Genomic DNA, 25848 nt, shown 5'->3' on the forward strand with positions numbered 1-25848 from the left:
GATTAAAGACATTAATTTAATCTGAAATACATAGGAAAATAAATATATTTTTGGATGTACCTGGGAATGTTTTTTTAACTATGTTAGAAAAAAGCTCATATATATTTTTTAATCTGGAATAAGACTGGGAAGTTTCTTTCTTCAGATTGTCATTCCATCATACTGGGCATGAGTGTTTTTTTCTGTGTTGAGGATTGGAGCCTTATTCAGGATGAGCTGTTTCACACTTGTACTTTGTACTTCTTTCTCTACTACAGTGTCCATTTTAGGACATGATCAGATATCAAAATCAAACATCAGAATGATGTCAGTTTGAGGCTAAATAAGTCCCAATGAGTTTTAGACAAGTTTGCACTGAAAATCATATAACCAAATAGAACTTCAAGGGTTGTACAACTGAGTTTCTAGGTTAGTGCACTGTTTTTGGGACACAGAATTTTGGGTTCAAGTCCCATCAGCGAACAGTTACTTTTATTTTTTATTTTTATTACAGTTGTCAAAGTCACTCGTCAGAATCACTCATCAGAATCACTCGTCAAAATCATTTGTCAAAATCACTTGTCAGAATCACTTGTCAGAATTACTCATCAAAATCACTTGTCAGAATCACTTATCAAAATCAGTTCTCAGAAAAGGTATTTAGCCTCAAACTGACATCATTTTGATGTTTGATTTTGATATCTGATCATGTCCTAAAATGGACATTGTACTCTACCCCTGCCTCATGAGGTCACTATCCACTCTGAAAAAACAGTTCAAATTTGTCATGCTCAAGATAAGACAGACTACAGGCACAGTGTGGTGTCAGGCTACATGTCCTGTCATACTCTATGGAAAGGGAAGGGGGATTAGGAGTGAGGTCATCTGGCCCCATGGATATGTTGTTTGGGGTTGCCAGAAGGGACCGTTCGGTTGTCTGGAACCCATGGAGACATTCAGAGAAGCCAGATTGGGACAAGCCGGTCATCTGGCCCCATAGAAACTCTTAGAGAGGCCAGGGTGGGACCCTCGGGTCTCCTGGCCTTGTACCTCGATGGACTGCTAGCTTTCTAAGCCTGCCGCAACCTTTTCTCTGTGGGAGCTCACCAGAAACGGGGAGCCACTGGTTGAGATAGTTGGCCCTGGAAGTCCCGAAGTTGCAGCTGTTCTATCCTAGGCGGTCACAGAAGGAAGGGTGAGACTGTGTAATGTTGTACCATCTTGGTATTTGCTGGGACTGTTCTATCTGTTTATAGTCTGCTTTGTGGTTCAATAAAGTATTGCCACGCTGTTTTACCTTCACCTTGTGAGGTCTGAGTGGTATTACGATGAGGGTCTTCACACATGTGTTCTGCATTTTCACCAGTTTTACACTCTGCAAACTTTATATTTAAATTAAGTTAACTCTGAGTTGGTGAGAGGAGACTAGTTATAATAATAATAATTTTTATTTTTATAGCGCCAACATATTGCGCAGCACTTTGCAATTTGATTAGCTACTATGATCCCATATACAGCCCAGTACACAGCAGAGAGGGATTTCTGTTCTTCATTACTCAGTTAGCACATGGACAGAAGCAAAAAAGGTATGGAATAAATTATATAGAAAAAGTAATCAGTGTATATATCAATTTAGCTCTACTTTAAAGGGGTTGTCCGGTCAAAAGTTATAAGTCTGCAGTCACTCTGTGTGACTTCAGACTTAGGAATCCTCCCAGCGCAGGCACTGTGCGCTGTGTGGATTCGCGGGTATGAGACCCGGGACAGTAGGGTATGTATGTTTACATAACTCGTATAGCAGGGGCTCTTTAAATCGACATTCAGCTGACTTAGTATAATGTGCAATTAGCATAGTAACAAACAACATTGTTTCACAGACCCAAGAGGAGACAACATTCAGGGTTATATAAATAATCGTATGTCCTTTTTGCGCAAAAGAAATACACATACATTCACAAGTCAACAGAAACACAATAGTGTATTTCTCTTGGATTAACCAATCTAAACATCTGGCTGATAAAGATTTTAAGCTGTATCATCACAACATGTCATATCATGGCCAGCATTTTTGTTATTTCTAACATAGACAGGATGTAATTACAAATAGTTAATTGAAAATATAGTTACGGTAATAGTTACCCGTTAAAAATGATTTCTTGTGTTAGTTTTTGATGTCTACTAGGGTTGAGTGAGTATGTTCTGTCCGAGTATGCTCGGGCCGAGCTCCGAGTATTTACAGCTGCTCGGTGATAAGGTTAAATCGCTCCCGTGTGCATGATTTGCAACTGTTAGACAGTTTTATTACATGTGAGGATTGTGTAAGAAATAGACATTCCTCACATGTAATAAAACTGTCAAACAGTTGCAAATCAAGCACACGGGAGCGATTTAACCTTATCACCGAGCAGCTGTAAATACTCGGAGCTCGCCCGAGCATGCTCGGCGAAAGGGTTAATAGAACATACTCGCTCAACACTAATGTCTACCATAAAAGAACAGAAAAAATGCTAGATCTCTGACTTTATCAACGCAAATTAGACTGCATACATCTGTATATCTGCATACGTCTCCTGATAAAATCAACATTTGGATGTATTTTGAACAGGTAGCCGAAGACTAAAGAATAATGTTCTGAGTCTGTATTACCAAAAATGAACACAGAAGAATTATGAATACAAAAGAAATACTAACCAAAGAAGGTTAATTTGTTTCATATTTGCAATAAATAATGATAGGTTTAAGATATGATTAGAAAAAACTCTACTTTCAATGATCAATAGTAATTTTGCTAGTTTTTAAGGCAGAGATATTATTTGACCCATCCCATTAGTGAAGGCTGGATTTTGGGACTGAAGCCACCAACTGTAGCTCAAACCACAGCGCATCTGTTTTCTAGCAATCCTGCATCTACATGCCAGACGTTACAGGGCATAATTTGTTCACTAAGTGACAAATTTATAGCCTGTTTATCTGATCAGTAAATTTAGTACATCTGGAGGCTCTATGGTAGATAATGTTTCATGGACAGGTTTCCTGCCATGCATTATTAGTGAAGCTGAACTATTGCTGTGATGCCAACATAAACCTCCGATAGCCTTATAGTATTACGCAGTGCATCATGCTGAGACATATTTTTATGACACATTGGGGGTTTTCACGACTTCATCCTCTATGTTAATATGACATGCTGCTGTATATATTTATAGGCCTCTAGAGAAATTCACAATGAAAAAATAAGCTGCCTTTATCATCTTTTTAATCTCACTTTAGATAATATACTATGAGCCATTTAGCGATGACAAAGCTCTTTTTACAACCTTGGAAATCTCTGACTTGTGTAAGAATTCTTTAGATTTTTCTGTACTATTGTATTTAGAATAGTTATGATTGGAAGAATATACAATACTGTGCAAAAGTTTTAGGCAGGAGTGGAAAAAGTGTTGCAAAATAAAAATCCTTTAAAAAAAAAATGTAATAGTTTATTTTTGTCATTTAACAAAATGCAAAGTAAATTAAGAAAAGAGAAATCTAAATAAAATCAATATTTAATTGGGGTGCAGAAAAATCTAAATAATGCGAGGAAGGGGAAAAATGAAAAATCATCAGCTCAATAGTGAAGGAGGAATGCCAGCTAGAGCACAGTGCACAGATAACTCTAGGCCAGTTCCTGGGTTGAATATACAGGAGAACAGGGTCCAGCAGCCACTATGTGAGTGTGGAGAGGATGGAATTCCACTCCTTTGACAACTCCTGACATTTTATGTATGAGAAGGTATTTTGCTGTATTGTATTTTATTGCTGTCCTACTGTGGCTGCAGTCCTTGTTTAATTGGGTGTCACAGGGATAACTGTAGGGCCGGTCCATAGTGGGGAGGAGGATTGGGAATCTCTAAGCCAGTTGCACAGGAAGTTCTAGTTAGTTAAGACATGAAAGAGGAAGAAGTAATATCACATTCTGGTTAAAGTGATCTTCACTTGGGGTGTGAATGTGGATGAAGAGAGCAAAAAAGCGGAGAGAGAAAAGAAGCATCTAAGAAGAACTCCATTACTGGCAGCGGAACACTCTTAGCAGGCAAGTTGGGGAAGGGGATGTACAGCCAGGAGCTTTGTTAGAGTCCCTAAGGGTCTCTGGGGAATGGAAAGATGTCAGCCTGGTCTTGGAACCTGGGGTCCATGAAGAGACGAGTCAGCAAGGTGAGGGGCGCACTCAGTAAGGAGGCTGCCACAGGTGCATCATTAAGTAGTTCCCGAAAAGTGGGCTGAAAGATAAAGGTCACTGGAAAAGCTCAGTTAAAGTGTATCTATACTTAGAAAGGCTGAAAGTTCCTAACTTGATCTGAAGTTGTTTGTTGAAGACATGGCACTGTATTGTAACCAAGAGAAAGATATGTGCATCTCCTGCTGTGCTTTGTGTGTTAGTCAAACTGTCAGTAAAGAGGAATTTGGTTTTATTGAGTGGTGTGGTTTCCCGTTCTTGGGGCAGCTGGGAATCGGAGCCGTGCAATGTGTGGCAGGCCAGATGAGCTGGGAGGTGTCTACTACTGTAACCTGTCCACACACACACACACACACACAATGAATACGGACCTTGTTTTTCTGTAGCAGGCCGGGGCATGGAAAATGAGTCCCTTGCCTGTAGCTACTGCCCCGTTACTGCTACTGTATATCAAAACAGAAATATCTAAAACTTTACATTCATTAGGATAAACATTAAAAACTAGGAAAAATTAAAATCATGGCAGTAGGCATCCAGACATGCCATGCCATGACTTGTTCATTGCAAGTTTTGTATTATAGGCAAATCTATATACAGTTGTGCACAAAAGTTTACATACCCTGCCAGAATTTTGCCTTTCTTGGCCTTGTTTCAGAGAATATGAATGATAATAAAAAACTTTTTCTTCACTCATGGTTATTGGTTAGGTGAAGCCATTTATTCTCAAACTACTGTGTTTTCTCTTTTTAAATCTTAATGACAACCAAAAACATCCAAATGACCCTGTTCAAAAGTTCACACACCCCAGTTCTAATACCGTGTATTGCTCCCTCTAACATCAATGACAGTGTTAGGTGTTTGCTGGATTTGAAATGGGTTCAAAACCATCAGTGTATTGTGTGGTCTCCCATTTAAGACCAGCCAGGGTTATTGCTGCTCAGCATTGTCATAAGTCCCAATGCCTAGCTGGTCCACAAGACGGACAGGTTGTCTCTTGGGTCTTTGTTCATAGCAACATGAAGGATAGGTTGAGGAGGGAGACAGGGCTGCTAAAGCCTAAGTCCAGGATTCTCTGTACTGAGCATGCCCGTGACATGCGACCATGATTGGTGGTTTGGGAGTCAGCTGATCCGGTGACCTAGCACCGCCTGATTGGTCGCGGGTGACGTCACCAATGGTGCGACGGTGGGCAGGGCTTAATCTTTAAACAGCCCGCCCACAAACATGGCGACGAGCTCTGATCATTGAGCAGTGATGGTGTTGTGTGGACGCTTGGTCTCTTGGGCTCCACGTGTGCTTTAGTTTCTGGCAGGCAGGTTTAGTGGAAATAGGCAGGCTTAGATGAAATAGGCAGGTAGCTTCATCTGACAGCCTGGCTCTGACAAAGGGGTCGCCTAACACCCTGAGCAGTCTGCAGACACCCTATTCCCGGTACCACCTGTAAGCCACGTGGAGGGATCCTCCTCAGTCCATTAGCACGCCTGCTGGGAGCACGTATTCACCGGCGTGAGTCACACACGCATCGTAGCGCCAACTGTGCAGTCCCTGTGCTGCAACAGGACTACAGATATATTATTTATCGCACATCTCTCGTACTGTTAACGGAGATAGTGCGAATCCCTATTCCCGTTCCGGTGTGCTGTAACACGTAAGGGATTGTCATTTAAGTTGGTTGTTTTACCTTCTCATCCAGAAGGTGTTCGGCCGCAGTCCACCAGGCTGCATCGCGTACCCCGGGTTCGGTTGCTTTCCGTTATAAATAAAGTTGTTTTCAACCGTCCCCTTAACAGTATCAGAGCGCCAGGGTCTTGTCGAACATGGCTGACAACCAGCAACTGCAGCGCTATATACAGCAATTTGAGGCCAGACTTAGGACTCTGGAACAAGCTGACCCGTTAGCTGATATCACTGCAGTAGCTACCCAGGCAGCTTCTCAAGCAGCCAATCAGGTTAACTCGGCTGCGGTAAATGCTGCAGCAGCTGCAATTGCTCCATTACCCCGTTTTGCTCTCCTGGAAAAATTTTCAGATGACAGCAAATCCTGTAGAGGTTTTATTAATCTATGCTCCATTCAGTTGGCGATGATGGAGGCACGGTTCCCCTCGAAAGGGCCAAAGTGGGTTATGTCATTACGTTACTCTCCCACAGGGCTCTGGAGTGGGCTACCCCTCTGTGGGAGCGCAATGACCCGGTAGTGGCAAATGCGGGTCTCTTTCTTAATGCCCTAAAGAGTGTTTTCCTAGGTCCTCAGGTCACGCATGATACGGCTCTTAAGCTTCTTGCGTTGGTCCAGGGTTCGGTCACCGCCAGCTACTATGCCATCCAGTTTAGAACCTTAGCGGCTGAATTGGATTGGTCTGAGCGGTCTTTAATCCCGGTGTTCTGGAAGGGTCTGGCTGGGCATATTTAAAATGCTCTATCTACCATAGAGATTCCAACCTCCCTGGAGGAGTTAATCTCTCTCGCTAACCGAAAAGATTTGCGTCATGCAGAACACAAGTTAGAGCTGGAGGTCCCCAGACCTCAGTGTCGGTTGGCACCATCCTTCTCTAGACCCATTTCCAAACCCGCGACTCCCGACTCGGAGCCTAAGGCTATGGATATATCCCGGACTGAGTCTAGCCCCTCTCGTTCCCGACCTGCACATCTCTTGGAGTACCCCGGTAATAAGGGTTCCAAGCAGTCGGGAAAACGAGTGTGTCTAACCACCGTTGGAGGAGGTGTGTTAGATTCTGGGGCTTCTTCCTCCAAATTATTGTATAAGGTGACATTGTCCTTCGGAGCAACCACGGTTACTGCCAAGGCGTGGGTGGATTCTGGTGCCGATGGCAATTTTTTGTCATCTACGTTTGCCCAAAAGCACGCCATCCCTATAGAGTTACTGACAAGACCAATGAACATTACGGTAGTCAACGGTTCACTCCTGGACACGCAAATAACCCACCAGTCGATTCCCCTCACCATGTCATTTCCTCAGGGTCACCGAGAGGTTATCTCCTTTCTTATTATTCCTGGTGGATTAGATGAGGTGTTATTGGGTCTTCCATGGTTACTTTGTCACACTCCACACATCGACTGGAATACGGGGAAAATTTCTTCCTGGAGTGAGAATTGTGTGTCTCAGTGTATGGTTACAGTCACCCGGAGGGTAGTCTCTGACCCTTCTACCGATGTGGCTCCCGGCACAGATCCTCTGTCTGTCCCCGAGACCCAGGTCTTGTCAGATTATGTCAAAAAGAACCCTCGGGTAGATCTTTTGTCCAGGTCCATGCATACGGCTGAGGACGATGACCAGCCCAGGCTCACCATTCCTTCGGGAAGTATGCGGAGGGTGGCTCCAGTGTCCTATAACCAGGTTCCTTCAGGGAGGACGTTTGTTCCCCTTAATCTACAAAATGAGGTGCTCTCCTGGGCACATGCGCCCTAAGATCGGAGCTCATTTTGGGGTCAAACGTACCACAAAGTTCCTTCAACTGTCCTATTGGTGGCCCCGGTGGCGCCAGGACGTTAAGGAATATGTTCTTGCATGTGTCTCCTGTGCGAGAGATAAATCATCCCATCAAAGTCAGGCTGGTCTTTTCCACCCGTTACCCGTGGCGGACTCCACAGATCTGACTCCGCTTCTTGTGAATAATGGCCAACATCCGCGGGTTCCGGTTCCTATGCCAGTTCCCTCTATGGACCCTGGGGTCAGAGATTTGGCTCTGGGGGCATGGGAGGTTTGGGACCATACCCAGGATGCTATATTGGCCTCCAAGAATAGAATGAGAGATTCGGCTGACACTCTTCGTCGTCCTGCTCCCGTATTCTATCCGGGTGACAGAGTGTGGCTCACGGCTCGCAATACTAAAGTACGCGGGGAATCTGCTAAGTTTGCCCCCCGCTTTATTGGTCCTTTCAAAATTTTGGCCCAAGTAAACCCTATAATGTACCGTTAACAATTACCACGACACCTGAGGAGTCACAACACTTTCCATGTGTCGCTCCTTAAACCTGTTCACGTAACAAAACTCGCTGAACCCCAACCTGCTACAGACACCAGTGGTGATAATCTCAAGGTGCAAGCTATTATGAGGTCTAAGATGGTTAGTGGAAAAAAAGTTACCCAGTACCCTGGATCTGAGAATCATCCCTGAGAACCGGTGGACCACATTCATGCTCCCCGAGGAAAATGAGTGTCAAGTAGAGGGAGTTGCTAGAAGTGGGAATAATGTTAGGTGTTGGGCATTTGCTGGATTCAAAATGGGTTCAGAACCATCAGTGTATTCTGTGGTCTCCCATTCCAGTACAGCCAGGGCTGATGCTGCTCAGCATCATCGTAAGTTCCAATACCTAGCTGGTCCACAAGACGCACAGGTTGTCTCTTTGGTCTTTGATCATAGCAACATGAAGGATAGGTTGCGGAGGGAGACAGGGCTGCTAAAGCCTAAGTCCAGGATTCTCTGTACTGAGCATGCCCGTGACATGGCGGACCGTGATTGGTGGTTTGGGAGTCAGCTGGTCCGATGACCTGGCACCGCCTGATTGGTCGCGGGTGACGCCACCAATGGTGCGACGGTGGGTAGGGCTTAATCTTTAAAAAGCCTGCCCACAAACATGGCGGCGCGCTCTGATCATTGAGCAGTGATGGTGTTGTGTGGACGCTTGGTCTCTTGGGCTCCACGTGTGCTTTAGTTTCTGGCAGGCAGGTTTAATGGAAATAGGCCGGCTTAGATGAAATAGGCAGGTAGCTTCATCTGACAGCCTGGCTCTGACAAAGGGGTCGCCTTACACCCCGAGCAGTCTGCAGACACCCTATTCCCGGTACCACCTGTAAGCCACGTGGAAGAATCCTCCTCAGTCCAGTAGCACGCCGGCTGGGAGCAGGTATTCGCCGGCGTGAGTCACACACGCATCCTAGCGCCAACTGTGTAGTCCCTGTGCTGCAACAGGACTACAGATATATTATTTATCGCACATCTCTCGTGCTGTTAACGGAGATAATGCAAATCCCTATTCCCGTTCCGGTGTGCTGTAACACGTAAGGGATTGTCATTTAAGTTGGTTGTTTTACCTTCTCACCCGGAAGGTTTTCGGCCGCAGTCCACCAGGCTGCATCGAGGACCCCGGGTTCGGTTGCTTTCCATTATAAATAAAGTTGTTTGCAACTGTCCCCTTAACAGACAGCTTGAAGTCTTCTGTTGAAATTGTGGATGAGGTTCTTTAATTTCTCAGATGGTAAAGCTGCCCATAAATTCCTGGGCTGTCTAGTATGAATTGTGCACTTGAGATCTCCCCAGAGTGGCTCAATGATATTGAGGTCAGGAGACTGAGATGGCCACTCCAGAACCTTCTTTTTGTTCTGCTGTAGCCAGCGACAGGTCGACTTGGCCTTGTGTTTTGGATCGTTGTCATGTTGGAACATCCAAGTACGTCCCATGTGCAGCTTCCGTGCTGATGAGTGCAAATTTGCCTCCAGTATTTGCTGATAACGTGCTACATTCATCTTTACTTCAACTTTTACCAAGTTTCATGTGCCTTTGTAGCTTACACATCCCCAAAACATCAGCGATCCACCTCTGTGCTTTACTGTAGGAATGGTGTTCCTTTCATTATAGGCCTTGTTGACCTCTCTCCAAATGTAACGTTTATGGTTGTGACCAAAAAGTTCAATTTTGCTTCATCACTCCAAATTACCATGTTCCAGAAGTTTTGAGGCTTGTCTCTGCGCTGTTTGGCGTATTGTAGACGAGATACTTTGTGGCATTTGCGCAGTAATGGCTTTCTACTGGCTACTCGACCATGCAGCCCATTTTTCTTCAAGTGCCTCCTTATTGTGCATCTTGAAACAGCCACACTGCTAGTTTTCAGAGAGTCCTGAATTTCAGCTGATGTTATTTGTGGGGTTTTTTTGCATCCTGAACAATCTTCCTGCCAGTTGTAGCCGAAACTTTTGTTGTCTACCTAACCGTGGTTTGGTTTTTACAGAGACCTTGATTTTCCATTTGTTAATTACAGTTTGATAGCTGCTGACTGGCATTATCAATTCCTTGGATATGTTTTTAAATCCCTTTCCTGTGTTATACAGTTCAATTACCTTTTCCCACAGATCCATTGACAATTCTTTTGCTTTCCCCATGACTCCCAATCCAGAAATGTTAGTGGCTGGATGAAAGATGCAAGAGTCTGTCTGGATCCCAGAAACTCACTCAGCTTTTATGCACACACACTGATTACAAGCAAACAGGTCACAGGTGAGGATGTTACCTTTAGTAGCCATTCAAACTCATTTGAGTCAAATTCTGTGCATGTTATCAGGCCAAAATCACCAGGGTATGTGAACTTTTGATAAGGGTAATTTGGATGCTTTTGGTTGTCATTAAGATTTAAAATGAGAAAATACAGTAGTTTGACAATAAATGGCTTCACCCAACCAATAACCATGAGTGGAGAAAAAGTTTTTTTGCTATTCATATTCTCTGAAACAAGGCGAAGAAAGGAAAAATTCTGCCGGGTATGTAAACTTTTGAGCACAACTGTGTATATATATATATATATATATATATATATATATATACACAGTACAGACCAAACGTTTGGACACACCTTCTCATTTAAAGATTTTTTTGTATTTTCATGACTTTGAAAATTGAACGTTCACACTGAAGGCATCAAAACTATGAATTAACACATATGGAATTATATACTTAACAAAAAAGTGTGAAACTACTGAAAATATGTCTTATATTCTAGATTCTTCAAAGTAGCCACCTTTTGCTTTGATGACTGCTTTGCACACTGTTGGCATTCTCTTGATGAGCTTCAAGAGGTAGTCACATGAAATGGTTTTCACTTCACAGGTGTGCAGTGTCAGTTTTAATAAGTGGGATTTCTTGACTTAAAAACGGGGTTGGGACCATCAGTTGTGTTGTGCATAAGTTTGGTGGATACACAGCTGATAGTCCTACTGAATAGACTGTTAGCTGCTTTTTTCTTGCCATAATACAAATTCTTAGTAAAGAAAAACAAGTGGCCATCATTACTTTAAGAAATGAAGGTCAGTCAGTGCGAAAAATTGGGAAAACTTTGAAAGTGTCCCCAAGTGCAGTTGCAAAAACCATCAAGCGCTACAAAGAATCTGGCTCACATGAGGACCACCCCAGGAAAGGAAGACCAAGAGTCACCTCTGTTTCTGAGGATAAGTTTATCCGAGTCACCAGCCTCAGAAATCGCAGGTTAACAGCAGCTCAGATTAGAGACCAGGTCAATGCCACACAAGAGTAATAGCAGCAGACACATCTTTACAACAACTGTTAAGAGGAGACTTTGTGCAGCAGGCCTTCATGGTAAAATAGCTGCTAGGAAACCACTGCTAAGGACAGGTAACAAGCAGAAGAGACTTGTTTGGGCTAAATAACACAAGGAATGGACATTAGACCAGTGGAAATCTGTGCTTTGGTCTGAAGAGTCCAAACTTGAGATCTTTGGTTCCAACTACTGTGTCTTTGTGCGACGCAGAAAAGGTGAACGGATGGACTCTACATGCCTGGTTCCCACCGTGAAGCATGGAGGAGGAGAGATGGTGTGGGGGTGCTTTGCTGGTGACACTGTTGGGGATTTATTCAAAATTGAAGGTATACTTAACCAGAAAGGCTACCACAGCATCTTGCAGCGGCATGCTATTCCATCCGGTTTGCGTTTAGTTGGACCATCATTTATTTTTCAACAGGACAATGGCCCCAAACACACCTCCAGGCTGTGTAAGGGCTATTTGACCAAGAAGGAGAATGATAGGGTGCGACGCCAGATGACCTGGCCTCCGCAGTCACCAGACCTCAACCCAATCGAGAGGGTTTGGGGTGAGCTGGACCACAGAGTGAAGGCAAAAGGGCCAACAAGTGCAAAGCATCTCTGGGAACTCCTTCAAGATTGTTGGAAGACCATTTCCGGTGACTATCTCTTGAAGCACATCAAGAGAATGCCAACAGTGTGCAAAGCAGTCATCAAAGCAAAAGGTGGCTACTTTGAAGAACCTAGAACATAAGACATATTTTCAGTTGTTTCACACTTTTTGATAAGTACATAGTTCCACATGTGTTAATTCATAGTTTTGATGCCTTCAGTGTGAATGTACAGTTTTCATACTCATGAAAATACAGAAAAATCTTTAAATGAGAAGGTGTATCCAAACTTTTGGTCTATACTGTGTATATAAATATATATATATATATATATATATACACTGCTCAAAAAAATAAAGGGAACACTTAAACAACGCAATGTAACTCCAAGTCAATAACACTTCTGTGAAACCTACCTGTCCAATTATGAAGCAACAATGATTGTGAATCAATTTCTCCTGCTGTTTTGCAAATAGAACAGACAACTGGTAGAAATGATAGGCAATTAGCAAGATACCCCCTACAAAGGAGTGGTTCTGCAGGTGGTGACTGACTCGCCCAGGGGGGTGGGGACGACTCGGTACCCGGGCCTTTGCCTGGCCTTGGGGATGTCACGTTGGTTGGCTCCCGGGCCCGTACCCTGGGGTTAGCTTTTAAAAGGGGATTGTTTGTTAATTTTATGAAAGTTCGTGACGCCACCTGTGGTTTCTGGTGAGAATCACCAGCGCTGCGACAGTCCACTGAGGTCGGTGATAAGGCAGCTCGATGGTATAGCTCCCCACAGGTGGGGGTAGGCCTCAGGGCAGCGTACGGAGAGGGGGATGCAGGACAGACGAGACCCAGCCAGGTCAGAGCAAGAACAGGGACAGACACGATAGTCACTTCAGTACCTTTTACTGATGGAAATTCAGGCACGTCCCGGAGCACTGTAGGGTGTAGGGTGCATATCAGGATCCTCCCCAATGAGCGGGTGTAGGGCCTCCTGTTTCTTGCCTCCGCGTAGTAAGTTTCTGACCTGCCTGAAGCTAGGCCTAACTTTATCTCTGTCCTGCACCGGCTGACGATGTGGTAGGGCCTTCTTTTGGAGTGCACGCTCCCAGCTTACGGGGCCTTTGTGTCTCCTGGCTCTGTTACGTATCAGCTCTCTGGTGAACCTGGGACCTGTAGTTCTCCAGGGATTCCGGTTATGCCTTACTGGGTCGTAGAGATCCCCGTAAGCTCGGACCCGGTGTCCGGTATATTTTTCGGGATGAGCTGGATAAGCTCCTCTGCCCCCACTGCTACTCACTTTCCACTCGCCTTCGGCCACGCTCGGGCCCTCACTAGGCTACTCACACTAACGGCAGCTTGCCGCTCTTCACTGATCTTATGGCGCCGGCACACCTTAAGCTCTAACTGAGCTCCCTGAATCTAGCTAGCAGGGGCCTCGTGCTCCACTGCTGAACTATTAGCTGAGTTCTCTAAACTAGACTGAGCTCCACTGCAGACTGACCTGTTTCTGTGTCTCACTCTGCTGGAACTGAACTGCCTAGCTCCACCTTCCCTATTTATATCCCTAACGATCTCCCTCTGCTGGTCTGGGGTGGAAGTTGGAGATGTGTGAATGTTTATGGGGGCCTCTTGTGGAGGATTCCATTAATGCACTCTTCTAGGATCTGTGGTACCAAGCGCAGCTGGGCGCCACATTCCCCCCTAGCAAAGCTCAGCACTCCCGGGCAGAAGTACATTTTAAAGCAACAATAGTAAACATTAACAATGCAATAACTCTTCCCTTTATGGGAGGCACATTTCTTAAACGTTGCATAATAACATAAACAGGTACAAAGCGTCCTCAGAATTCAAGTCTCTTATGGTGAGGTTCCCAGACAGGATGTCCATCTCACAGGGTAGAGTACTTGGTGGTTTAAGGGACCTGTCCCAAACCCTCAACGTAGGCCCTGGGGTGGCTGCAGGGCATGAAGATCCCGAGTTGGACCTCCAGTAGAGCCACTCCAGACAGGTTTTACTTCTGAGGTCACCTAAAGGGGCACTCCAGGGAGCGCAATTATATACAATAAATAGTTTTTGGGCTGCACACAGTCCTCAGCCACGGAGTTCTTAGATAAATAAGGAAGTCATTATCAAAGTGTCCATATCACTTAACTGTTCAGTAATAAAGGAAAGCACAAAATAATATACATATGCATGAAAACACACAAAATTACAGTTTAATACCCCAGGGGTAACTATCTACATTTGTGAGAGTTTAGCTAACTTACTGATTATACCTGACAGGGGGTTGACCTTTAGTACTACGCGTGGACCTATGTGGTACTGGAATGCGTGAGGCACTAATAGGTGCTCTACCTCCCAATGTGTCAATACTAGGTGTGGAGGGGCTACAAGGCTGCATTGACCTCTCTACAGGACTGACAAGTTCACCATTGGCTGGGCCTTCTTGCTCTTCTCTTACCAGGGATCCTTCGTCCGTGGATTCTTCTTGAGCTGGCTTCTCTTCAGCACTTACAGGCTCTTCTTGCTGTGGGTAGAAGGTGATTACAGGGATGATTACTGCTCCTCCTAGTTGGGGCCAATCTGCCGGGAAATCTCCTAAGTCAGTGTGTATTACTGCTTCTTTAGGCTCCTCTGGGATAACGAGAGGCACTTCCTCTTGGGGTTTTAGCAGATCTGGACACAACTTTAGGTGATCCCTGGATACTGTTGCAGTCGTCCTTCCTCCGTTTCTACTAATTATGCAGGTCTTCTTATTATCAAATCTTGAATTCAACACAGTGTAGGGTTCCCTCTCCCACTGGTCATCAAGTTTGTGGTTTCTTCTTTTCCTCTTTAGTACTACTTCACCAGGTGTGAAGGGTTCTGCTTGGGCACCTCTGTTGTATTGAGCTTCCTGCTTGTCCCTCACCCGAGTGAGACTATCTTCAACACAGGCTTGTACTCTTCTGTACTGCTCCTGTCTGGCCGTGTCCCAGTCCTCAGTGGTCACATCCGCTTCTGGTTCTACAACACCAAGCTCCAGGTCCATGGGCAGCTTTCCTGGCCTTCCTCGCATGAGATATGCCGGAGTACAGTTGGTGGAACTTACTGGTATGTTATTGTACAGATCTACTAAGTCAGGTAGTAGGTCTGGCCACTGATTTCTCTCCTCAAGTGGTATGGTCTTTAGCAGGTCGATGATGATGTTATTCATCTTCTCACAGAGACCATTGGTTTGTGGGTGGTACGGTGTAACTCTTGTCTTCTTACACCTGTATAGATGGCAGAAGAACTTGAACAACTCAGCCTCAAAGGCCGGAGCTTGGTCCGTCAGCACCTGCTATGGATAACCATGGGGTCTACAGAAATACGCTTGGAACATCTTTGCTGCTGTCTCTGCCGTCAGGTCTTTGACGGGGGCAACCACCAGGAAACATGAGTAGTGATCCACCATGGTCAGAGCATAAGAGTACCCTGACCTGCTGGGGGACAGCTTGACATGGTCCAGGGCCACGATCTCCAGGGGTCGGGTCGTCTTGATGGGTTGCAGGGGTGCCTTCTGGCTGCTGTAGTCTTTTCTTCTGAAGGTCCGCAGTCCCGGCACCACCGCTTAATGGAGCTGCGCATTCCTACCCAGTAGAATCGACACTTCAGCAGGGTCTCTAGCTTTTTCCAGCCAAAGTGCCCCGCCTGGTAGGCCTCCAACACCATTTGGATGTCTGTCTTGGGGACCACTATCTGCCATACCATGTCATGGGTTTTTGGATTGATGTACCTCTGGCATAGCTTCTCACGGTAGATAAAAAGCCGGCTTCTCTTGTTCCACGGCTGCTTTGCTTGCAGAGACACTTTTTTCCAGAGAGGAACCTTCTTGGGTTATCATCTCCATAATGCGGTTTACAACTGGGTCACTGTCCTGGGTCTCTTTCCAGCTGTGGTGAGGCAGGGGGTTTAACATCTTTCCACGCTGCCTCCTGGAGGGTTGTTGCTCATGGATCATCCCATTCCGGTGAAAGGCAGGTAGCTCAATCTCTTCCAGGTCATCCACTTCTTCTTCTGTGTCTGACTGGTGAGGCATCCTGGACAGGGCATCGGCGTTGGCATTATTGCAGCCCGCCCGGTATTTAATTGTAAATTGGTAGTTTGACAGCCGAGCCATCCATCGTTGCTCCAAGGCTCCTAACTTGGCGGTTTCAAGATGGGTCAAGGGGTTGTTATCAGTGAAGGCAGTGAACTTACTGGAGGCTAGATAGTGCTTGAACCTTTCAGTGATGGCCCAGACCAAGGCCAGGAACTCCAACTTAAAGCTGCTATAGTTCTCTGGGTTCCTCTCGGTCGGGCGGAGCTTCCTGCTTGCATATGCAATCACTTTCTCTTGGCCATTCTGCTTCTGACTTAAGACAGCTCCCAGTCCTTCGTTGCTGGCATCAGTATACAGCAGGAACGGTTGGCTGTAGTCAGGGTAGGCTAAGATCTCATCGCCTGTCAGGATCTCCTTCATCTCCTGAAATGACTCGGCTTGCTCTTTACCCCAGTGGAACGGGGGATTTCTGCCTTTGGGGGACTGCCCTACCAGGAGGTCTTGCAGAGGAGCTGCTTTCTTGGTGTAGTCTTTTACAAACCTCCGGTAGTATCCTACTAGTCCCTAGAACTGATGCACCTCTTTGAGGTTCTTCGGCTCCGGACACTTCTGGATGGCAGAGACCTTCTCCAGGTCTGGTGCTACCCGTTCCAGACTGACAATGTGCCCCAGGTACTGTACCTTTCTCTTGAGCAGGTGGCACTTTGAGGGCTTCAACTTCATCCCCTACTGGGACAGTGACTCAAATACCTCTGCCAGGTGCTTCAAGTGGTCCTCATAGGTTTTGGAGTGCACTATCACGTCATCCAGGTATAGTAACACAGTCTCGAAGTTGCGGTGTCCCAGGCAGCACTCCATCAATCTTTGGAACGTTCCAGGGGCATTGCAGAGTCCAAACGGCATACTGTTGAACTCGCAGAGTCCCATCGGGGTAGTGAAGGCCGTCTTCTCCCGATCCTCCTCAGCCACAGCTACTTGCCAGTACCCACTAGTGAGGTCAAGGGTGGAAAAGTAATTTGCAGACTTTAAGGCAGCTAGGGACTCCTCTATGCGTGGTAAAGGTATCCATCTTTATGTGTAATGCGATTTACTTGTCAGTAATCTACACACATTCTCATGCTCCCATCCTTTTTCCTAACTAGCACTAGGGGAGCTGCCCAGGGACTACAACTATCCCTTACTACCCTCGCCTTTCTCATGTCGTGCAACATTTCCTTAGCCTTCTGGTAGTGTGCTCGTGGTATAGGCCTGTAACGTTCTTTGATGGGTGGATGGTCACCTGTGGGGATATGTTGTTGAACCCCCTTAATCCTCCTGAAGTCAAGTGGATGTTTACTGAACACCTGCGCGTATTCTTGAACCACCCTGTGTACACCCTGTTTCTGATGGGCAGGAGTGGTGTCTGTCCCAACATGGAGCTGTTGACACCAATCCTCCACCTGGGTTGCAGGGTCATCATCCTCCACTTCGTCTGGTGAGATTAAGGACTCCGCCTTGTGAATGCAGTTGTTATTTACAACATGTAATTTGGCAACAGTGGCATAACGTGGCAATCTGACCTCATCTTCCCCACAGTAGAGAAGACGGACGGGCACCCTCCCATTACATACATCTACCATTCCTCTGACGGTTAAGAGCGTGGGTCTGTGCTCAGAGCAAAGGGTTTCTACTACCGCCTGGTAGCTCTGTCCTCTAAGACCTATGGCGGCTCTACACCAGATAAGCATTTCACTCATTGGGGGGATCACAATGGGTATGGGGTCCGTCACCCGCACATTACCGATTTCACTATCTGTTAACCTTACTTGCTGTTGGTACATCAGGACTCGGATCTCCTTCTGCAGCGCCCTTCTCTGTCCTGGTCTGGCAGTGTCAGCTATCTGTTGGAGCAAGAACACAACTTCTCCCAAACAGTTACCAACTATGTTAGTGCCTAGTACCATATACGGATTGGTATCATCAGGATTAGTCTCTACTACAATTAGTCCCGGGTCCTTCAGCTCCACTCTCCCCACTTTTGTTTTCACATTCTTATCCCCGATTAGGTTAAGGGGGAGTCCATTTGAGGCATAAACAGAAAGATTTGGAGCTGGTGGACGTAGGTTGTCCATGGACCAGAACCTCTTGTAGAGGACGTCAGGCATTATGGTTACCTGAGATCCTGTGTCCAGCAGAGCGTGCATCGGGATGCCGTCCAGCATAATGGACAGGAAATGTCTTCCTCCGACGAACCTATTGTACCAGTCTGAAGGGCCTGGGGAGTTTACTCCTGGGTGTCGGCCCTCGGCCCCAGGGTTTTCTCGTTTAAAGGACAATTCTGGGCGGTGTGTCCGGTCTTGCGGCAGCAGTAGCAGGTAGGGTCCTTCTGTTGACGGCGCTGGTCACTGATCCTCATAGAGGGTGGTGTTGTCCTCCTCCTCCTTCGCATCCAGGGGACATCCTCAGGGCTATCGGCTAACAGGATTTTCCTTCCTTCCTCGGGCTATGTCCGCAGCTGCAGGGCACTCAGCACAGTGGTCAGGGTTTTGCTCAACTGGCGCACTTCAGAGCGCAGACTGTCCAGCTCTCTAGGGGACATTGCTGGAACCTTGGCTTCAGCAGCCACTGGGGAAAAGGTGGGTGTAGCAGGCACTGGGGTAGAGCCACCCTGGTAACATTGGATGGCATTTGTTTCCAGGGGCTGCAGTCCTTTTATAGCCATGTCCTTAAGATTGTCAAAGGTAGCATCTGGATGATCTAAGGACCACCAACGCACAGTCCTGCTCTCCTCTGGAGACCTCAGTCCCCGGACAAACTGTTCCTTCAGCATTTTGTTTTCATTTTCGATGCTGGTCGGACTAACCTGTTTCAGAGCACGCAGGGCCCCTTGTAGACGCCAGGCATAGTCCCGAACATTGTCCTCCGGCTGTTGAGAACAGTTGTAGAACCTCATCCGGAGGTCCGCCTCAGTATGATCCTCAAAAACAGTCTGTAGCATTTTAAAGATTGCGGACACTGACTCCTGGCCTGCGGCTGACCATGTTTCCACTTCCCATTCCGCAGCACCAGTCAGTTGTCCTAATACAACAGCGGCCCTCTGCTTGCCTGTCATAGAGTACATGTCCAAGATACCGCATATCTTCCGTTTGAATCCAGACAGGTTATCTGTTTTGCCATTGTATTGGGGGAGCCACTTTGCTCCAGGAATGTACGGTAGAGTTATGGGGATGACAGGAGTTACAGGCGCTGCTCGACGTCGGGCGAGTGTTGAACATCAGGGACGTTAACCGGTATTCCGGTGTCGTGCTGTTCCTCGGTCAATCGGGCGCCCCCCTAGCGAACCGTGGCCTACCTTCTTTACTTTTCTTCCGATAGGCCACACCTCCGCAGGTGATGGTCTTCTTCAGGACCTTGCGTCGCTTGCGTCCTTCATCAGAGCATTCAGCGACGCTCCTTCCAGGACCTGGCGCTTCCTGGTTTGACGCCGAGGCGTGGGGCGTGTCCGGGGCTTCGCGTGCTTTTGCAGGTACGCCCCTCAATTTCCCACGGTTACGCCCTTCTTCTCGCTCGGCGGCCCAACAATGGCGGCAATCTTCACCAGAGTTTAACATACACAGTTTTTAATTAAAGGCGCACAGTACCCGGTGGCAACTGGCATAACACTCCGTAATTGCAGCGGGCACGGAATCCTGTTCGTGACGCAAGGGAAGATGACTCACCCAGGGGGATGGGGACGACTCGGTACCCTGGCCTTTGCCTGGCCTTGGGGATGTCGCGGTGGTCGGCTCCCAGGCCCGTACCCTGAAGTCAGCTTTTAAAAGGGGATTATTTTTTTATTTTATGAAAGTTCGTGACGCCACCTTTGGTTTCTGGTGAGAATCACCAGCGTTGCAGCAGTCCACTGAGGCCGGTGATAAGACAGCTCGATGGTATAGCTCCCCACAGTTGGAGCTAGGCCTCAGGGCAGCGTGCAGATAGGGGGATGCAGGACAGGCGAGACCCAGCCGGGTCAGAGCAAGAACAGGGACAGACACGATAGTCACTTCAGTACCTTTTACTGATGGAAATTCAGGCACGTCCCGGAGCACTGTAGGGTGAAGGGTGCATATTAGGATCCTCCCCAATGAGCAGGTGTAGGGCCTCCTGTTTCTTGCCTCCGCATAGTAAGTTTCTGACCTGCCTGAAGCTAGGCCTAACTTTATCTCTGTCCTGCACCGGCTGACGTTGTGGTAGGGCCTTCTCTTGGAGTGCATGCTCCCAGCTTACGGGGCCTATGTGTCTCCTGGCTCTGTTACGTATCAGCTCTCTGGTGAACCTGGTACCTGTAGTTCTCCAGGGATTCCGGTTATGCCTTACTGGGTCGTAGAGATCCCGGTAAGCTCGGACCCAGTGTCCGGTATATGTTTCGGGGTGAGCTGGGTAAGCTACTCTGCCCCCACTGCTACTCACTTTCCACTTGCCTTCGGCCATGCTCGGGCCCTCACTAGGCTACTCACACTAACGGCAGCTTGCCGCTCTTCACTGATCTTATGGCGCCAGCACACCTTAAGCTCTAACTGAGCTCCCTGAATCTAGCTAGCAGGAGTCTCGTGCTCCACTGCTGAGCTATTAGCTGAGTTCTCTAAACTAGACTGAGCTCCACTGCAGACTGACCTGTTTCTGTGTCTCACTCTGCTGGAACTGAACTGCCTAGCTCCACCTTCCCTATTTATATCCCTAATGGGCTCCCTCTGCTGGTCTGAGGTGGAAGGTGGAGATGTGTGAATGTTTATGGGGGCCTCTTGTGGAGCATTCCATTAATGCACTCTTCTAGGATCTGTGGTACCAAGCGCAGCTGGGCGCCATATGACCACAGACCATTTCTCTGTTCTCATCCTTTTTGGCTGTTGTTTTGGTCATTTTTTCATTTTGCCATTGCTCTCACCCCTAGAGGTACAGTAGCTTGAGGCGGTGTCTACAGTACAACCCACAGGTAGTGCAGTTCATCCAGAATGGCACATCAGTGCGAGCTGTGGCAAGAAGGATAGCTGTGTCTGTCAGCACAGTGTCCAGAGCATGGAGCAGATACCAGGACATGTGGAGGGAGCCCTAGGAGGGCAAGAACCCAGCAGCAGGACCGTTACCTCCTCCTTTGTGCAAGGAGGAACAGGAGGAGCACTGCCAGAGCCCTGCACAATGTCCTCCAGCAGGCCACAAATGTGCATGTGTCTGCACAAACGGTTAGAAACCGACTCAATGAGGGTGGTATGAGGGCCTGACGTACACAGATGAGGGTTGTGCTCATAGCTCAACACTTTGCAGGACGCTTGGCATTTGCGACAGAACACCAGGATTGGCAAAGTCGCAACTGGCGCCCTGTGCTCTTCACAGATGAAAGCAGCTTCACACTGAGCACATGTGACAGACGTGGCAGAGTATGGAGACGCCGTGGAGAGTGATCTGCTTGTTGCAACATCCTTCAGCATGACCAATTTGGCAGGGGTCAGTAATGGTGTGGGGTGGCATTTCTTTGGAGGGCCGCACAGCCCTCCATGTGCTCGCCAGAGGTGGCCTGACTGCAATTAGGTACCGAGATGAGATCATCAGACCCCTTGTGGGACCATATGCTGGTGCAGTTGGCCCTGGGTTCCTCCTAATGCAGGACAATGCCAGACAGTTCCAGCAAAATGAAGGCATTGAAGCTATGGACTGGCCCGCCCGTTCCCCAGACCTGAATCCGATTGAGCACATCTGGGACATCATGTCTCATTCCATCCACCAACGTCACGTTGCACCACAGACTGTCCAGGAGTTGGCGGATGCTTTAGTTCAGGTCTTGGAGGAGATCCCACAGGAGACCATCCGCAACCTCATCAGGAGCATGCCCAGGCATTGTAGTGAGGTCATACAGGCACGTGGAGGCCACACACAATACTGAGCCCAATTTTGACTTGTTTTAAGGACATTACTAGTTGGATCAGCCTGTAGTGTGTTTTTCCACTTTAATTTTGAGGGTGACTCCAAATCCAGGCCTCCATTGGTTAATACATTTGATTTCCTATGATGATTTTTGTGTGATTTTGTTGTCAGCACATTCAACTTTGTACAGAACAAAGTATTCAATGAGAATATTTCATTCATTCAGATATAGGATGTGTTATTTGAGTGTTCCCTTTATTTTTTTGAGCAGCATAAGTATGTATATATATATATATATATATATATATATATATATATATATATATATATACAGTACAGACCAAAAGTTTGGACACACCTTCTCATTTAAAGATTTTTCTGTATTTTCATGACTATGAAAATTGTACATTCACACTGAAGGCATCAAAACTATGAATTAACACATGTGGAATTATATACTTAACAAAAAAGTGTGAAACTACTGAAAATATGTCTTATATTCTAGGTTCTTCAAAGTAGCCACCTTTTGCTTTGATGACTGCTTTGCACACTCTTGGCATTCTCTTGATGAGCTTCAAGAGGTAGTCACTGGAAATGGTCTTCCAACAATCTTGAAGGAGCTCCCAGAGATGCTTAGCACTTGTTGGCCCTTTTGCCTTCACTCTGCGGTCCAGCTCACCCCAAACCATCTCGATTGGGTTCAGGTCTGGTGACTGTGGAGGCCAGGTCATCTGGCGTAGCACCCCATCACTCTCCTTCTTGGTCAAATAGCCCTTACACAGCCTGGAGGTGTGTTTGGGGTCATTGTCCTGTTGAAAAACAAATGATGGTCCAACTAAACGCAAACCGGATGGAATAGCATGCCGCTGCAAGATAATGTGGTAGCCATGCTGGTTCAGTAAGCCTTCAATTTTGAATAAATCCCCAACAGTGTCACCAGAAAAGCACCCCCACACCATCACACCTCCTCCTCCATGCTTCTCGGTGGGAACCAGGCATGGAGAGTCCATCCGTTCACCTTTTCTGCGTCGCACAAAGACACGGTGGTTGGAACCAAAGATCTCAAATTTGGACTCATCAGACCAAAGCACAGATTTCCACTGGTCTAATGTCCTTTCCTTGTGTTCTTTAGCCCAAATAGGTCTCTTCTGCTTGTTGCCTGTCCTTAGCAGTGGTTTCCTAGCAGCTATTTTACCATGAAGGCCTGCTGCACAAAGTCTCCTCTTAACAGTTGTTGAAGAGATGTGTCTGCTGCTAGAACTCTGTGTGGCATTGACCTGGTCTCTAATCTGAGCTGCTGTTAACCTGCGATTTCTGAGGCTGGTGACTTGGATAAATTTATCCTCAGAAGTAGAGGTGACTCTTTGTCTTCCTTTCCTGGGGTGGTCCTCATGTGAGCCAGTTTCTTTGTAGCGCTTGATGGTTTTTGCAACTGGGGACACTTTCAAAGTTTGCCCAATTTTTCGCACTGACTGACCTTCATTTCTTAAAGTAATGATGGCCACTCGTTTTTCTTTACTTAGCTGCTTTTTTCTTGCCATAATACAAATTCTAACAGTCTATTCAGTAGGACTATCAGCTGTGTATCCACCAGACTTCTGCACAACACAACTGATGGTCCCAACCCCATTTATAAGGCAAGAAATCCTACTTATTAAACCTGACAGGGCACACCTGTGAAGTGAAAATTATTTCCGGTGACTACCTCTTGAAGCTCATCAAGAGAATGCCAATAGTGTGCAAAGCAGTCATCAAAGCAAAAGGTGGTTACTTTGAAGAACCTAGAATATAAGACATATTTTCAGTTGTTTCACACTTTTTGTTAAGTATATAATTCCACATGTGTTAATTCATAGTTTTGATGCCTTCAGTGAGAATGTACAATTTTCATAGTCATGAAAATACAGAAAAATCTTTATATGAAAAGGTGTGTCCAAACTTTTGGTCTGTACTGTATATATATTTTAATTTTAGATATATGTATTTTCATGTTTTACATTTTAAGAATTACAAAAAAGGAAAATGGGCCAATGCAAAAGTTTTGGCGCCCTGCATGGTTAGTACCTAGTAGCAGCCCTTTTTGAAAGTACAACAGCTTGTAAATGCTTTTTGCAGCCAGCCAAGAGTTTTTCAATTCTTGATGGAGGGAGTTTCATCTATTGTTCCTTGGAAACTAATTCCAGTTCTGTGAGATTCCTGGGTCATCTTGCATGCACTGCTATTTTGAGGTCTAGCCACAGATTTTCAATGATGTTCAGATCAGGGGACTGTGAAAAACCTTTAATTTACGCTTTTGAGGAGTTCTATTGTGGATTTTGACGTGTGTTTAGGATTATTATCGATTTGTAGAGCCATCCTCTTATCAACTTCAGCTTTTTTACAGATGGTGTTATGTTTGCATCAAGCATTTGTTGAAATTTCATTGAACCCATTCTTCCTTCTCCCCATGACATGTTCCCTGTTCCATTGGCTGCAACATAACCCTAAAATATGATTGAGACTCCCCCATTCTTAATAGTTGGCGAGATGTTCTTTTCCTGAAATTCTATGCCCTTTTTTTCCACACATACCTTTGATCATTGTGGCCAAAGAGTTCTATTTTAACGTCATCGGTCCACAGGACATGTTTCCAAAATTCATCAGACTTGTTTCAATGTTCTTTTGCATACTTCTGACTGAATTTTATGGTGAGGATCCAGGAGAGGTTTTCTTCCATGAAGGCCATATTTGTGCAGGTATCTCTGAACAGTAGAACAATATACCACAACTCCATGGTCTGCTAAATCTTTCTGAAGGTCTTTTGCAATCAAGCAAGTGTTCTGATTTGCCTCTCTAGCAATCCTACAAGCAGCTCTCATTGAAATTTTTCTTGGCCTTCCAGACCTTATCTTGACCTCCACCTTTTCTGTTAACTGCCATTTCTTAATTACATTTCGAACTGAGGAAAGGGCAACTTGAAAACGCTTTGCTATCTTCCTATTGCATTCTCCTGCTTTGTGGGCCTCCACCACTTTAATTTTCAGAGTGCTAGGCAGCTACTTAGAAGAATCCATGGCTGCTGTTTTTTGGCATAAGAAGGTTAGAGGAGGCTGGGTTTTTATAAAGCTTAAAAACTTGCATCACCTGACCTTTCCTAACAATGATAGTGAATAAGCCATAATCCTAACAGGGTAATTGAGGTCGAAAACATTGGTCAAAATTGTTTGAGCACACAAATCTCCAAGGGTGCCCAAACTTTTGCATTGGCCAATTTTTCTTTTTATAATTTTTAAAATGAAAAAAAAAAAAGACAATATATATTTTTTTGCATAAAAGGAAAAGGAAATATGTCATCTTTAACTTTAGGCCTTTTAGAGATCGTTTCATCTTCAACTTGCTTAACTGTTCACAATAACAGTAATTTTGACCAGGGGTACCCAAACTTTTACATGCCACTGTACATGCAGGTACTTATTGATCATGGAATACAATCAGGGAATCATCCAAATTTATTCTGTAGTAGGAAAACAACCCCAAACATACAGCCAATGTTATTATAAACAATCTTCAGCATAAAGAAGAACAAGGAGTCTTGAAAATGATGGCATGGTCCCCACAGTGTCCTGATCTCAACATCTTTTGTTCATTCACTTTGCATTTTATTAAATGATAGAAATAAACTGTTTACACTTCTATTTTTTAAAGCATTATTTTGTAGCATTTTCCAACACACAATATACACATATATACATACATATGTTATATATATATATACAGTATATATATATAGTTTTTGTAGCTAATGGCAATGCTGCAAACCTCAAACCAGTGAGCTACATACATACACTGCACTACATACACAC

At 45.8% G+C, this 25848-nt stretch overlaps 1 protein-coding gene across 3 annotated transcripts in view; it reads left to right on the forward strand.

The window, feature by feature from the left end:
* EPHA5 (EPH receptor A5) overlaps window positions 1-25848 on the forward strand; it is a 585860-nt gene that overhangs the window by 479464 nt on the left and 80548 nt on the right. The gene's annotated exons all lie outside the window — the stretch shown is intronic.

This window comes from Phyllobates terribilis, unplaced genomic scaffold, assembly GCF_046119375.1.
Source record: "Phyllobates terribilis strain yellow unplaced genomic scaffold, ASM4611937v1 Scaffold_1__5_contigs__length_1240528914, whole genome shotgun sequence".
Classification (NCBI taxonomy): domain Eukaryota; kingdom Metazoa; phylum Chordata; class Amphibia; order Anura; family Dendrobatidae; genus Phyllobates; species Phyllobates terribilis.